At 35.5% G+C, this 15,410-nt stretch overlaps 1 pseudogene; it reads right to left on the bottom strand.

Annotated features, from left to right (window-relative positions):
* Positions 1 to 1,146, bottom strand: LOC147478486 (putative carboxylesterase 12 pseudogene; annotated as a pseudogene).
* Between the last annotated feature and the right edge of the window lie 14,264 nt (positions 1,147 to 15,410).

Here is a 15,410-nt window from a genome sequence, read left to right as displayed (position 1 = left end):
TGGAGACATAACTCCAGTACATGGAGACTTATTGACTTAGCAAATAGCAAACTCCTAAAGACTATATAGGAGGACAGACATGATTTATTCAAACCAAACTCTGAACATAAAGTAGGAGTTACTCACATAGAAATTACAATACAATAGAAGAGGATACTCAAATCTCAGGGCGCATTTAAGAAAGCAACCACACGCTCCATCAACTTACCAGCATTCGCAACCTCAGGAGTAGAGACATGAAACACATGGGGCTCAGCTTCTGTTTCCGTAAACTCCAGTACTCCTTCCCACCCACACTTTCCCAAGTTCTCATGATAATGTTTTCCCCTGTGTACCAAAACATCTAACCCAGCAACACACACCAGCACCCTTTTGCATGCCACCTTCGAAAAATTTGGATCTTTGAGGGGATTGACAAGCGGGTCATCGAGCCCGCTTGTCGTAGGATAAACCGCAAGCCATAGCTTTCCTAATAAATCCATGTCCCCTTCATTCGCAAGTGGTGTAGAACCAATGAAATATGGATGGGCTAAAACAATCCCCTTAAACTTAAAATTATTTGGTTCAATATGAGCTCGAACAGCCATATTGTGCGAGATATTACCCCCCTGCACTGTCACCTGCCATGTAAACGCGATTGTAGTCAGCGTACTTAGTCAACCATTCTTCATCTGGGTGAGAAAACACCCATTTAAGTGCAGTCCATGAATCTTCATAAGCAACGGGTAAAGGGTGTTCTGGTGCTCTTCGATAATCAACTGAAACAGCGACAACATTAGCTTTTGAAACTAGTAAGTTCAGATAGTTGTGGTATGTTGGACAGAAAGCAGATTCAATACAAAAACCACCACCATGAAAGTAAATGACAAGGGGTAGCTTAGTCGCTGGGTTTGCTCGTTTGGGTAGATACATTCTTGCTGATAAACCAGTTTCTGGTTGGATCACAACATCTTTTGAGGAAACACCAGTGGATGGGTCGACTGATGGTGCAACGAACACATCTTCTCTGAGTCTTTCTTTACGACCATCTTTGTAAACTCGAATAAATGGTGGATATTCGAAGACTACATCATCAGCCATAGTTGAAGCCATTGAACAACAATAAGAGGAAAGTGAACTGTTTTTCTTCTTGAGACTTAGATGCTATGCCCTTATATATAAGAGGATCTTGGTTTGTACCCATACTTCTGCATGTGCAGGTGGACCGTGGATGTTCCCCGTGATCAACCACATATCACATTATCTCTATCCTCTCAAACAATGTTTTGAAAACCGAACCGGTGATCGAACCGATTTTTTGTTAAAATAGTTCAACCAGGTTCAACCATGGTTCGACTCGGTCGGACCGATTGATGTTTATTTAAAAATTTTTAATAATTAAATAATAAAATGAATAAATATATGTTTTAATTCAATATTAATTAGTATTATATATCAAAATAAATTTACTTGAAATACAAAGTATGTTGGTTTGGAGTTTTGATTATCTTGTTTAAGGTTCAACTCCCCACATTATCAATTTTTAAAAAAAAAAAAAAAAAAAAAAAAATTATATAAGGGTGATCCGGTTTAGAGCTGAACCGGTTCAACCGGTTCGCCGGTTCAACCACGGTTTAAGCTTAGACCGAGGAGGGTCCAACCATAAATTCAAATTTTAACTGAACTGAACCGAAAATTTACCGGTTCCGGTCGGACCCCGGTTCAACCACCGGTCCGGTCCAGTTTTCTAAACACTGCTCTCAAATCTCAATTGACTTGACCAGATAAAGAATAGTCTACCATGCGTGTACGAAAAAGTCCAAAAGGCAAATGGTGGTTTTTTTTTCCGCTAAAATACTTGGCATATATATATACTTGACATACAAATATAAAATTTTAATTAATTTTAATTTTCGGATCGGATATTATCCGATATCCGAAATCGAATTCGGATAAATTTTTTAATATTCGTTGGATTCGGATACGGGTTCGGATATCGGTATAAATTTTCGGATTCGGATTCAGATTCGGATACAGCCATATCCAAATCTGAACCTATCCATTTGCACCCCTAGAGGATAGTGATGGTGTATGGCTGTTGGATAGAGTTCACAAGATCACAATATGTGTCATAGATGATTTGAATTCCAATTTTATATTTGCCAAAGTCACAGGGTATTTATATAATTATACCTAGAAAAGGGCATTAGAGTCTTTTCGTTTTGTCTTGAAACATTCATGTCAAAAATTCAATTGACTTTGGATGTGTTGTGATCTTGGGGTAAACCTCTTAATGAAAACTATGAGGGTGTAAAGCTAGAAAAGTTCTTGGGGTATATTATGAAAGAACCGGGGATATATATTATATAAAGGGGGAGTTGTGTAAAGCTTTGCGTATATTATATAACTAGATTGTAGTCTTGTACATATGCACCGGCTCTTTTGAAAACATTTATATTTTTTTAGAAAATTGGGACTACCGTTTTAGTCGCTAACCCGTTTTAATTTTCTAACAAATTGTTTTAAATTAAGTTTTAAAAACCCATTTTTTCAATTAGGAGAGAGATTATGTTTTAATTAATAGGAGAATGATTACCATTTTAATTAGATACACTAGATTTTTACTTAATTTTTAATAGGGAGGAATTCTCATTTTAATAGGAGAAGGATTCATGCTTTAATAAAAAGTGTTGGAATTTGTTTTAATAGGAGAAGAATTCCTTAAATAAATGTTCAAGAATGAAAGATTACTTAAATGATAGTATTGGAAAAATAAACGAAATAGTACATTTGCGTTTAAGAATAAATTTGAACCATATAGCCATTGAAAATTCCAGCGAGTTTGTTTGTTTTGGACTTTGGTAGAGAGGAGATAGAAAAATAGAACTCGTCTCTATTTGGAAGTGAGATCCCTGTTAATTTTTCAGCAGATCGTGTTTGAGAAGAATGAAGTTATGGGAGGATTATACGTACTGGTCGAGATAAACTTTGTATTTGAGAAAGAAATGGAAAAGACGCATTATTTGGAATAAATTAATGGCCTATAACTGAATAACTTATTAAATGACTATTATATCCTTAGGCTTTAAGTCCATTGGGTTTTGAGTGGTAAAACATTTTGGTACCCTTTTGATTTAAAAGCTTGGGTTAAAATCAAGAATACGGGAACTAATAAACGGGCGGTAAGCTTTTCCCATTATATATAAGAAAATATGGACCTTGAAAACTTTGTCAACATTAAAATACGTCATTTTCTGGCTTAGCCGCGTTCAGGTTGCCAATAGATTTTATTTTCATTTTTTCCATTTTGTTTTTGGCTTAGGAGTTCAGGTTACCAATAGATTTTATTTTTACTAGCTACTGAGCACGTGGTACCCACGTGGGATCCATAGACTTTTTTTTTTTAAATTTATAAATTTTTAATTACTATTTTACCTTTTTTAAAAAATTTTTTCCATTTTGTACGTGTGGTTGCTGGCTTGCTGCTAATGTGGATATATAATTCGATATTACAAGTTTACAACATTTAAAGCATCTGTACACGTGTTTGGTGTTTCCACAATAATTGTAAGACAATTTCAATGCGGGAAAATAATAGGGCTTAATGCCAGTGGGCCTTTAGATCCGATTCTAGGTTTGCATCTTCAAGTTTTCAACTAACTTCCGGCAGGAAAGCAAGAAGATTCATATCACTCTGTAGTCTGGACTCTGACGACTGGCACCCTATTTCATTATTGGGTGAACTAGTATTATTCTCCTACTAGATGAGCCAATTAGGATTATCCCCCTTCTAAATGGGAAATTAGGGTCTTCCCCATATACACAAAAAAAATTCAATCAATCTAGTTTAATTTTTTTTTTGTGTATTTAGGGAGGAGACCCTAATTTCCAATCTAGTGGGGGTGAAATCTTAATTGGCTCATCTAGTAGGGGGTAATATTGGTTAACCCTTAATTATTTACACAAAGTTACGTTGGACATCTTTGGGGTTTCCACTTGCTGAGAAACAACCACCCCCAGCCTCAATTATTTTATCATTTCCACCTAACAAAATTTTCAGCCCTCATACGAAGTGGTTCAATTTTCTTACAAATTTAGGCTGTCTGACACTCTAACGACCCATCCTTACACGTCTGGGCCATTGTTTACATGAACGAGTTGGGATTATTCCGAAATGGATAATATAGAGCAAGAATACATAAAAATATACTAGCTTGTAGGCCCGTGCATACGCACCGGCTCTTTTGAAAACATTTATATTTTTTTTAGAAAATTAGGACTACCGTTTTAGTCGCTAACCCATTTTAATTTTCTAACAAATTGTTTTAAATTAAGTTTTAAAAACCCATTTTTCAATTGGGAGAGAGATTCTGTTTTAATAGGAGAATGATTCCCGTTTTAATTAGATATTCTAGATTTTTGCTTAATTTTCAATAAGGAGGAATTCTCATTTTAATAGGAGAAGGATTCCCGCTTTAATTAAAAGTGTTAAAATTTGTTTTAATATGAAGAATTTTCGTTATAATAGAAGAGAAATTCATGTTTTTCAAATAGGAGAGAAATTCTCGTTTTAATAGGAGATGACGTGGAATTTTAATAGAGCTCGAAAAATACCCCTTGTAGGAGCTTTAATATTAAGAGTAGCTTGTAGGCCCGTGCATACGCACCGGCTATTTTGAAAACATTTATATATTTTTTAGAAAATTGGGTCTACCATTTTAGTCACTAATCCATTTTAATTTTCTAACAAATTATTTTAAAACCCTCGTTTTTTCAATTGGGAGAGAAATTCTGTTTTAATAGGAGAATGATTCCCGTTTTAATTAGATAGGCTAGATTTTTGCTTAATTTTCAATAGGAGATGAATTCTCATTTTAATAGGAAACGGATTCCCGCTTTAATTAAAAGTGTTACAATTTGTTTTAATAGAAAAAGAATTTTCGTTATAATAGAAAAGAAATTCTCGTTTTAATAGGAGATGATGTGGAATTTTAATAGAGCTCGAAAAATACCCTTTGTGAGAGCTTTAATATTAAGACTAGCTTGTAGGCCCGTGTATACGTACTGGCTCTTTTGAAAACATTTAGATTTTTTTTAGAAAATTGGGACTATCGTTTTAGTCGTTAACCCGTTTTAAATTTCTAACAAATTATTTTTAATTAAGTTTTAAAAACCCGTTTTTTCAATTGGGAGAGACATTCTATTTTAATAGGAGAAGGATTCCCGCTTTAATTAAAAGTGCTAGGATTTGTTTTAATAGGAGAATAATTCATATTATAATAGGAGAGGAATTCCCATTGTAAAAAAGAATTTCCATTTTCAAATAGGAGAGAAATTTATGTTTTAATAGGAGATGACGTGGAATTTTAATAGAGCTCGAAAAATACCCCTTGGGGAGCTTTAATATTAAGATATAGATATAGATAATATAGGAATACACTTAGAGTCTAAACAACATTTTGGAAGAGTACCCATATCAGATATGTTAAACACCCATTTTGCAAGATCATGGGCCTCTTCATTAAAACATCTTCTTAACCAACTGAAACATGAATAATTAAATTTACTAGAAATTCTAATAATAGCTTTAGCTATGTTTTGTAACGGCCAAGCCAAACTGGACTCCTGGGCCTTCAAGTTGTTGATGACATTGATGTAGCTACCAAAAGTTAATATGATCGCAATTGGTGGTAGCTACCAAAAGTGTACGAAAAGTCCAAAAGGCAAATAATGGTGGTAGCTACCAAAAGTTAATATGATCACAATTGATTTATCAAGATTCATGTTTTCATATGGGTTAATTATGTTGGGGTTTAATCCGATACCAATTGATCCCCACTACACAGATAAATTTTATTTGAACTCACTTCAACTCCAGACAAATTCTAAATATCAACTACAACCTAGCTAACATGCCCAACTTTCTAAATAACTATTAACAATAGATAATAATGTAAAGAAGTAAAATGCATACCATAACACAAAGATATACCGTGGTTCGGCCAATGGTGCCTACTTCCACAAGAGCTAATCCTTTTATAAAGTGGAAAGGAATATTACAATCACTACTTTCAGTCTCTCACCTCACTAGATCACTCCTCTCTCTTTACAGGCTTGTTTCTATGTAAAGGTTATCTCTCAATCTTGATTGCTTTCAAGATTAGGTTTTCTCTCTCCTGGTTCGTGTCTTAGGTTTTGCCAAAAACCCTAACTTATATTGCAAACTCGCGGTTTTACAAAAATAGAATTCCTGACGAAAATAGGCATGGGCGCGGGCGCGCTCTCGGAAAGGCCAATGTCGAACTCACGCGCCCTCAAAACACTGTAAGTTGTCCCGGCATGGCATGGGCGCGGGTCGCACCTTGAGCAAGACTAATCTGAGCGTGTGCGCGCTCAGGCTTCACGCAAGCTGAACTCCTTTTTCTCCTCATGTGAGGGATAACTCCAACAAATTAGTCATAACTCCCCAATTTTATAACATACATTTGTATGTGTTTATCCCCCATTTTAAGACTATAGTCAAAGTCACTGACCAATGATGTATAAATACTTTGAAAGGCCGCAAGGGTTGCTTCGCTTGTTTTTCCTGTGGATCAATATAACAAAATACAGTTGTGCAAAATTATAAGAGGATGTATTCTTGTGGGAGAAGAAAGAGACAGCATGTGTGCGCTTCAATAGTACATGATGAAGGTGCGTACACACTCAGTCGGTTCATGACAAGTTCGACCGATATTGGTGTTTCTATAAAAGGGAATACTCCATTCTTAGAATATACACGATTTTGTGCACTTGTGTTGTGCTTATATATATCTCTGTGGGGGGACCCTAAGAAATCAATCAAGCAATAAACCTTTTTTCTCCCGTGGACATAGGCTGCCGCATTGGCACCTAACTACTATAAATTCTTGTGTCTTGTCTCTTTAATTAGTTGTTTATTCTACATGGTATCAGAGCGGAGCGCTTAATCTCTCCTCTAAATCAATTTAGATAAACACAATACACTATGTCAGATCAAAACCAAACCCAAAGTCTACTGTAACAACAGAGACTGATTCTAATCATGGTCGGAAGTTGTCATCAATTCTCTTGAATTGAACAAACTATATACCTTGGTCTAGAGTTGTTTCGCTATCTCTGGGTGGCAAGAGGAAATTAGGGTTCATTAATGGTGCAAAGGTGTGTCCTGCCATTGATGATGCCGAATTTGAGAATTGGGTTTCCAATGATCTGCTTGTTCGATCTTGGTTACTCAATTCCATGGAGTCAACTATTGCTAGAATTTTTACTTTCTCTAATTTTGCAAAGGAGATGTGGGATTCAATTGAAGATTTATACGGAAACCAGAACAATTCTGCCAATGTTTTTAAACTTCAACTCGCAATCGGTGCTTTGCAACAAGGTGAGAAAACTTTTACAAAACACCTTGGGAATTTGAAGAAATTGTGGGATGAGTTAAACATATATCGTCCACACACCACAGATGCTAAGACTTTTTTGAAACGGGTGAAGAGGATAAAATCTTCACCGTATTTCGTAGTTTTAAACCAAAATATTAGAATCTGGAAAGCAATATTCTAATGAAAAACACTCTTCCAACACTTACTGCTGTTTGTGCAACTATTCAGAGAGAGAAAACAAGGAAGAAAACCATGAACTCCGAGGTGAAGTATTCAATATATGTAATCTACTGTATTACTTGCAGAAAACGATTTTCGAAAGAAGTCACAGGGATTTGAAAAAGGTAAAGGAAAATGGGAACCGTCTCACTGTGATCATTGTGGAAAGAACTGGCACACCAAGGACCGTTGTTGGGAATTATATCCGTATCTGAAAAAGGAAAAGGAACTATCCAAGAAAGAGCATGCAGCAGTAGCCGAGACATTAATATCCAACTCAGATATTAGTCATCAGTTGAGTTAAATTCTCCAACAACTCACTAAGTCCATGCCATCTAGCAAAGGTTAGTCTGTCTCAACTCATGTGTCAGGTAATTTATATGCCTATTTCACTATACCAGAAAATAGTAACTCATGGATAATTGATTCGGGATACTAATCATATGGCTAATTGCCCTGCCTCTGTCCATAATTTTGTGTCCAAAATCAACAAACATAATATTTCCATAGCCAATAGATCCACCGTTCCCATTCTAGGTAGTGGTCAAGTGAATTTTTTTAATCAAAGTCTTAAGAGTGAAGCTCTAGTTGTTCCTTCTTTCCCTGTCCAACTTCTATCTGTTGGCAAATGCAAATTCTTTAAATTGTGATGTTATTTTTTCTCCTAACTCTGTCGTCTTTCAAGATCAAAAGTCGAAGAGGACGATTGGTGAAGGAATTTATTCTAATGGGGTCTATTTGTTAAAGTCAAATAAAAGGGCGTGTCAAGCTAGTGGGTTACTTGAGAGTCACATTTTGCATAAAATACTTGGGCATCCATCTAGTCATGTCCTGTCAGATTTGTTTCCGCATTTTTCCATAAACTCTGATGATGTTTGTGATGTTTGTCAATTTTCTAAACAAACTCGTTTCCCTTTTCCAATCTCGCATTCTATGTCTAATAATTTGTTTGAGTTAATCCACTCTGATTTATGGGGACCTGCTCCCGTTAATTCAATTCTTATGATGACTATAAGTATTTTATGTTATTTATTGATGATAAATCTCGTGCTACATGGTTATATTTGTTGAAATCGAAAACTGAGATTGTGAATGTTTTCAAAGATTTTCATACTATAGTTACTAATCAATTTGGTGCAAAAATCAAGATGTTTAGATCTGACAATGGCACTGAGTTTTGCAAAGGTTTGTTACTTGAGTACCTTCGTAGCCAGGGGATAATTTATCAAACTAGCTGTGTTGGCACACCTTAGCAGAATGGCATGGTTGAAAGAAAAAACAGACACCTTTTGGAGACCACTCATGCTCTTATGTTGGGCGTGAATGTTCCTAAGCAATACTGGTCTCATGGCGTCTTAACTGCTACTTATTTGATTAATTGTCTTCCCAGTCGGGTTCTTGGTTTTAAATCCCCATTGGAAGTGATCAAATCTAGGCCGCTGGATCTCTCTCATCTGCGAGTTTTTGGGTATGTTTGTTATGTGCATCAGCAAGCTCTTCATCGAGATAAATTCAATGCTCGGGCTACTCGATGTGTTTTTGTTGGTTATTCTACCACTCAAAAAGGCTACATATGTTACAATCCGGCAACAAGAAAACTGGTTATCTCTCGTGATGTCCGATTTGTAAAATTTGAAGCCTTCTTTCATAATCCAGCTATGCCTGGGAATCGGTCCCAGGGGGAGTGTTTGGTAGATTTGGCACCTCTCCCAGCATTTGGTGAAGATATAGCTCCTATCCCAAGGATTCCCTAGCAGTTGGTGAAGATATAGTTCCTGCCGCAGAAGTTATTAAACCCACTGAAGTTATGGGCGCGCTCTAGTGCTCATGACATTCCAGTAACCATGGCACGGATGCGCTCCTAGAATGAGCTAACAGAGGCGTAGGCGCGCTCTAGTGCTCCTCCAGTTTCTCAGCAATCAAAAGAGAGAGACGACCTCCAGTAACTCTCAAAGATTACTATAAATCTGATAGAGAACTGTATCCTCCAGTGATTCACAGGAATTTTTATTCCTTGCATGACGTTTCATATTTGCTATATATAGGAGTATATAACGTATGCCAATATCACTTCATCTCATCATGCTTTCTTGAGTACAGTCGATGATGTGCAAGAACCCAAGAACTTTATAGAAGTTAACTCTCGTCCAGTATGGAGAAAGGCGATGCAAGAAGAACTTCGTGCTCTAGAGGAGAATAAAACTTGGGAGATTGTTATGCTACCTTACGGAAAGAAAATAGTTGATTGTCGTTGGGTGTTCAGAAACAAGTTCAACAATGATGGTTCCTTAGAGAGGTCTAAAGCTCGACTTGTTGCAAGGGGATTCACCCAAACATATAGTCAGGACTACAAGGAGACTTTTGCACCAATTGCAAAGATGAACACGTTTAGAGTTCTTGTATCTCTAGCTATAAATCAAGACTGGAAATTGTTTCAGATGGATGTTAAAAATGCATTCTTACACGGTGATCTTAAAAAGAAGTGTATATGAGCATCCCACCTGGACATCCGAAGGAGACTAAGGTTGGATTAGTATGTAAGTTAAAAAAGGCTATCTATGGACTTAAACAATCTCCACGAGCATGGTATGCCAAGCTCAGTTCTGTTCTAGCTATGACCGGTCTTAAGCGGAGTGATGCTGATCCTTCCTTATTTGTTAAGTCTAGCATGTCAGGCTTGGTGGTTGTTCTTATTTATGTTGATGACATAGTTATCACAGGTAATGACCATATTGAAATCTCTAAGCTCAAAGAGTTACTGCACAAGAAATTTGCCATCAAGGATCTGGGTATTATGAAGTACTTTCTTGGGATCGAAATTGCTTATTCAAAAAGAGGTATGATAAAAGTAAAAATGATAGTTTTACCTACGAATAAGTAACGAAACTCAAACGCAAGTAAAACTAAAACTTGTTTACGCTTAATTATTATCAAAGTTTTCTACTCTCAATGCTATTGCAATATAGTTGGAATAGAAGATTCGTTCCACTCCTAGTTATTTAGAATTCTAAGTTAACTACGATTATCAGTCTATCAAAGTTAATGAGAGTAACGATAGAATTATACTACGATGGGAAACTACTAATCAATATGTGAATACCGAAATGACGAGAATTCAAATACTAACTTGACAATAGAGAATGAATTAGGGGAATTCGATTCCACCTTGATTCGACTTAATCAACTAACAAAGAAATGTCGTAATCCAAATTTCAATACTTTCGCATAACAAACTGGTATTTCTAATCCCTAATTATTCATGGCAATCTCTACCAAATAATAACTAGCATGTGAATCAATCAAACCCATTATCATGGTGAACTAATTACTTTCTATAATTGAATAGATTATCACGACGATTTCTAAGCTAACAAAATCAAGTTTTCATTAAGGCTTCCTCAAACCCCTCTAATGGAGGTTTTAGTCTTGAGTCATTAAACTATCATTTCTATATGAATTTAAGCAAGACATGGTATAAATATTATAAATTTACTAATTTGAACTACTCAAGGATTCAAAACTAAATTAACAATTAAGAAATGATTAACAACTAATAACTGAATTTAGATCTAAGTAATTTAATAACCCAAAACTAAATTTATGAATAACTAACTACTTTTATTAATCTAATGAAGAATTATCAATGATTCAATAACTAAATTAAAAACAAGGTAATAAAACTAATTAATAGAGTCTAAGCTAATTTATTTTCTAATCTAGGTCTAGCTAATGAGTCTGCCTCCTTCCCTCTTTTCAAAAAGAGAAAGAGATCTCCAATTTCATGCATGGGGCTGGAGCTATGTTTTGGGCCAGAAAAAAGAGCCCAAAACCCAATTTCTTCAGTCTACAAAGGCCTTTTCAGTTGGATTCGATTTTAACAGACTTTTCGTCCACTTCTGCTCCTTTGATTGGGTCACGGTTTGAACCATTGGAAAGCTCTTTCCAAGATGGTCGTTTTGACATAAGGTAGGCCCAATTCCAAGGTCTGAGTCCAAAATACAGTCTTCGAAAGTTCTGCTATCTTTTATACGTTGTTTCTGCCCGCGTTGACTTTTTAGCTTTTACCGGGCTTTAAAAAGGCTTTTTCTCATTGAGTCTTGGCCTTTAATCACATAAATTCTTAGCAACCAACCCTTGCTCCTTTCTCTTGCAAAAGTGACACATTTCTGCACATAATTGACTCCAATGCCTGAAATACATAAAAGCACGTAATCAGCATTAACTCTTATTTATTACTCGCATAATTGGTCTAAAAGTATTATTGTTAAAGGGTTAAACTAAAATTTTGGGCTCTTATCAAACCACCCCCAAACAGCATTTTGCTTGTCCCCAAGCAAATATGAGACATTAGAATAAGTGACCAAAAATGGAGTTCTAACTACTCTCGTTTCATCGAGTGCGATTGCATTGACTATATGCAACAAGGCCTTAAACCAATAGGAATTTCCTAGTGGACGAGTTATAGGCTTGTGAGAGTTTTCCAGTGAAGGTACTCACAAACTTCATATATACTACGACGACTAAGAAATAAAACTATTGTTTCCTTATTTATGCATCAACTATCTATACATCTCACTTAGCAATGAATACAGAATAATCAAGTCGAAACCTAAGCTAATATATGCATAATAATCAATCATCTACGAATAAACATATATACAATGAGTAATACTATGAAATGCACTAACAAGTCCATTTCTGAAAACTTGGAATAGTGTCCTTAAATAGGTCCTCACATAAATGTCAAGACAAAAACCATTCTAATTTTTCCTCTCAAGTTTCGCTACTCCAGTGCGTAGTGGGCACACTTTACCTTACAATCTCAATGACACACAAGGAATCGAAGTTGATCAAACACATCTGCCACTTACTATCACACTAACATATTCATAATTGAGCTAGAGGTCTTTATTAGGTGTTACGGGGATTAGGAGATGGTTTAAGAAGGAAGGAAATGGATATTCAAAAAGGACAAGTCTGAGATAATAGGGACTTCATATTACGTAACTAGAGAAACCCTTGTTCTTTTGCTTCTACACTTTGTTTCCATCCTTAACCTTTTTATTTTAGCTTTTTGACTCCTTTTATTTTTTTAGAGTTCTAACTCTTTATTTTCTTTTTTTTTTTTTTTTTTTTTATTTGGATGGAAACTTTCTTTTCTTATTTTTTTCTGAAGCAACTAACTAATTTTTGTTTACACAAGTTTTTCTCTTCTCTTTTCTTCACTCATCCTATTCTCAGACTTATTTTAAAATGGGTAGGTTGATTTTTTTTTTTTATTTTTTTTTTGTTTTGTTTTTGTAAAAGGGTAAAGAAATTGTGGTTTATGAAAGGCTAAAGAAAGGCTCAGAGAGGCGATTAGCGAAAAATACTTTCATAAGGTTTGAATTTCTGGCTATATCGATCCAAAGAGGGCCTAAATTCTCGCTTAGGATATGGTATAGTCATCAAGCAAGTGGACGTGTGATTTCTCTATCCGGATTATACTTCTCCCTTGTGTCATTTTTCAAATGTTTCAATCATATAAGACTTTAGGCTATATTATCACAGGATTTATAGAATAAGTACTCTAGCCTAGAATTCAGAAACTTATTGTCAAACAATCATAGATACTCATATAATATATTTATAGATAAATGCAAAGATTATTACGTACATATTAACCTAAGTTTCTAAAAACTATTCTAATGCAAAAGCTAACGCGTGACTTCTAGATTATTAAGATAATAGAGAAAGAAAACAATACCAATATTCCTAAGGCCCTGTTTGGTGTATAACCCATTCAACATATCCCGATTTTTTTATGTTTTTTATTTTTTTTTTAAGCTACTTTGGTTGGCCCAACCACAAAAGTATGAATAACGGTATCCATTGGAAAAGGTTGGATTTCAATCTACATCATAATAAATAAGAAAAGGACTAAAAACACCTACTCTCTTCTTCTTCACCACTTCAACAATTTATTCCCCCCACCACCACCACCACCATCTTCTCTCCACACCTTGCTTCTCTTACTACTTAAACAAAAAATGAAAAGTGCAATATCTCAAAGCAAAACCCACCGTTTTCATCACAAAAATTCTCCATTTTATCAAATTTGAACATCTCTTGATTTTTCATCTTTTGATTTCTTTTTTGAAGATACAAAATGAAACCCACTTGATTTTTGCGATTTCCAAATTGTTGCTACTAAAGAAGTTTATGTAATATTTCTTTGTAAATTTCTTTCAAGAAAATAGAAATATATATGTGGTTGTTTTGGTATATTAATTTGGGAGTTTGATTAACAACTGTTTTAAACCTTGTATTGGGTTTTCTATTTGAAGTTTTTCATGATTATTTTGTGTGTTTTGACTTGGGGTGCAATAACTTTTGTAGGCAAGAACCAAACAACTTGTGTTATTGATCATCTACGGGACATGAAATAAATTTGGCTAAGTACCACCTAGTAAAAGTTATCAGCATAACATTTTTTATTTTTTATTTTTTTGAAATTTTTGAAATTTTAACTAGAAAACAAGTACATATTGTACCTATATATATTCTAACATATGCCTTAATTACACGTGTTTCTATGCCACCACCAAACAAGAAGCATGCTTTATCCTCAAAGTATTGAAATAAAAGGGTAGAACGGAACATCTGCAAAATAAGGTTAAAACATACTAATATAAAAAAAAGAAAAACAGACGCAACTCTACAGGAGTTCCACCCGTTATGGGGTTAACAAAAATTAAATTGTTTGGGACATAAGCAGACACTAACTAAAACTAAAAACTTACCTTATCTCCCGTGTTTAAGCATCATCCTCATCCTCATCAAAGAAATGAGGTTCCTTCGCGTCCTGCCACGCCATGATAATTTTCCAGGCTTGACGCCATTTATCATCTACGATCGCTAACCTATTAAGTGATACTTGGTCGGATGGGGTGGGGTGTAAGGTGGAACCTAATGAGGTTGTATCCTCCACCCTTGCCAAGTCATTGCACGGAAAGATCGAATAATACAATTGGTGGGTCTCACAATGTCGACCCCAACCCAATCCGTGGAACGAGTACAAAAAACAAGAAAGAAACATAGCATAATACGACAAAATAAAACAAGCATAAGAAGGTACTTATGCCTCATGCTATGGGCTAGCGCTAAACTAGAAACTAAAGTTCAGGGAAGGTCATAGAACATACGTCCCGTGGCTAAAGCAAGGAAGACGCTGCAAGTGGCGTCATTCACAGAAGAAAAACATCATTCCCCTAATATGTTTAGCATGATCCAAAACATAATAGTGTCCACGTTCATGGACAAGCTACCAAGGGCGACGTTGTATTCCCTTTGGTCCTCAATACGCAAAATTCCTGCCCAATAAGCCTCATGCAAAAACTCATAGGTGTAGATATAAATATTATCTACCCAATAGCCCCATGGGTCTTGTATTTCAGCGGGCATAGCAAGTCCAAGAACAAAGGCTAGCAAGAACCTGGTAATTTCCATTGGTTCATCCTCAATGGTGATGGAAAACACTTGTTCTCTATCCGGTCTATCAAAGAACTTACAATTATCATAAAAATAAGATGTAAGTGCTGGATAATAATGTTCATCAGGTCTTACTATTAGCGGTTCCCAGCCTACGTGTATGATCACCTCGCAAAACCAAGCACCATAGGTGTAACTTTGGAACAAATCTTCGAAAGATTGCTCAGGTATGACTGTAGGAGATGTCATCACAATAAATACTCTCTAGAAGTGCTGCAACAACCTTGGAACACCCGCAAAAAAAAATCTCAAATTTGATGTGGCTACGAAGGTCAAGGTACG

The sequence above is a fragment of the Coptis chinensis genome, chromosome 9 (genome assembly GCF_015680905.1).
Source record: "Coptis chinensis isolate HL-2020 chromosome 9, ASM1568090v1, whole genome shotgun sequence".
NCBI classification, from domain to species: Eukaryota; Viridiplantae; Streptophyta; class Magnoliopsida; order Ranunculales; family Ranunculaceae; genus Coptis; species Coptis chinensis.
This window is presented reverse-complemented; position numbering and strand designations above follow the sequence as displayed.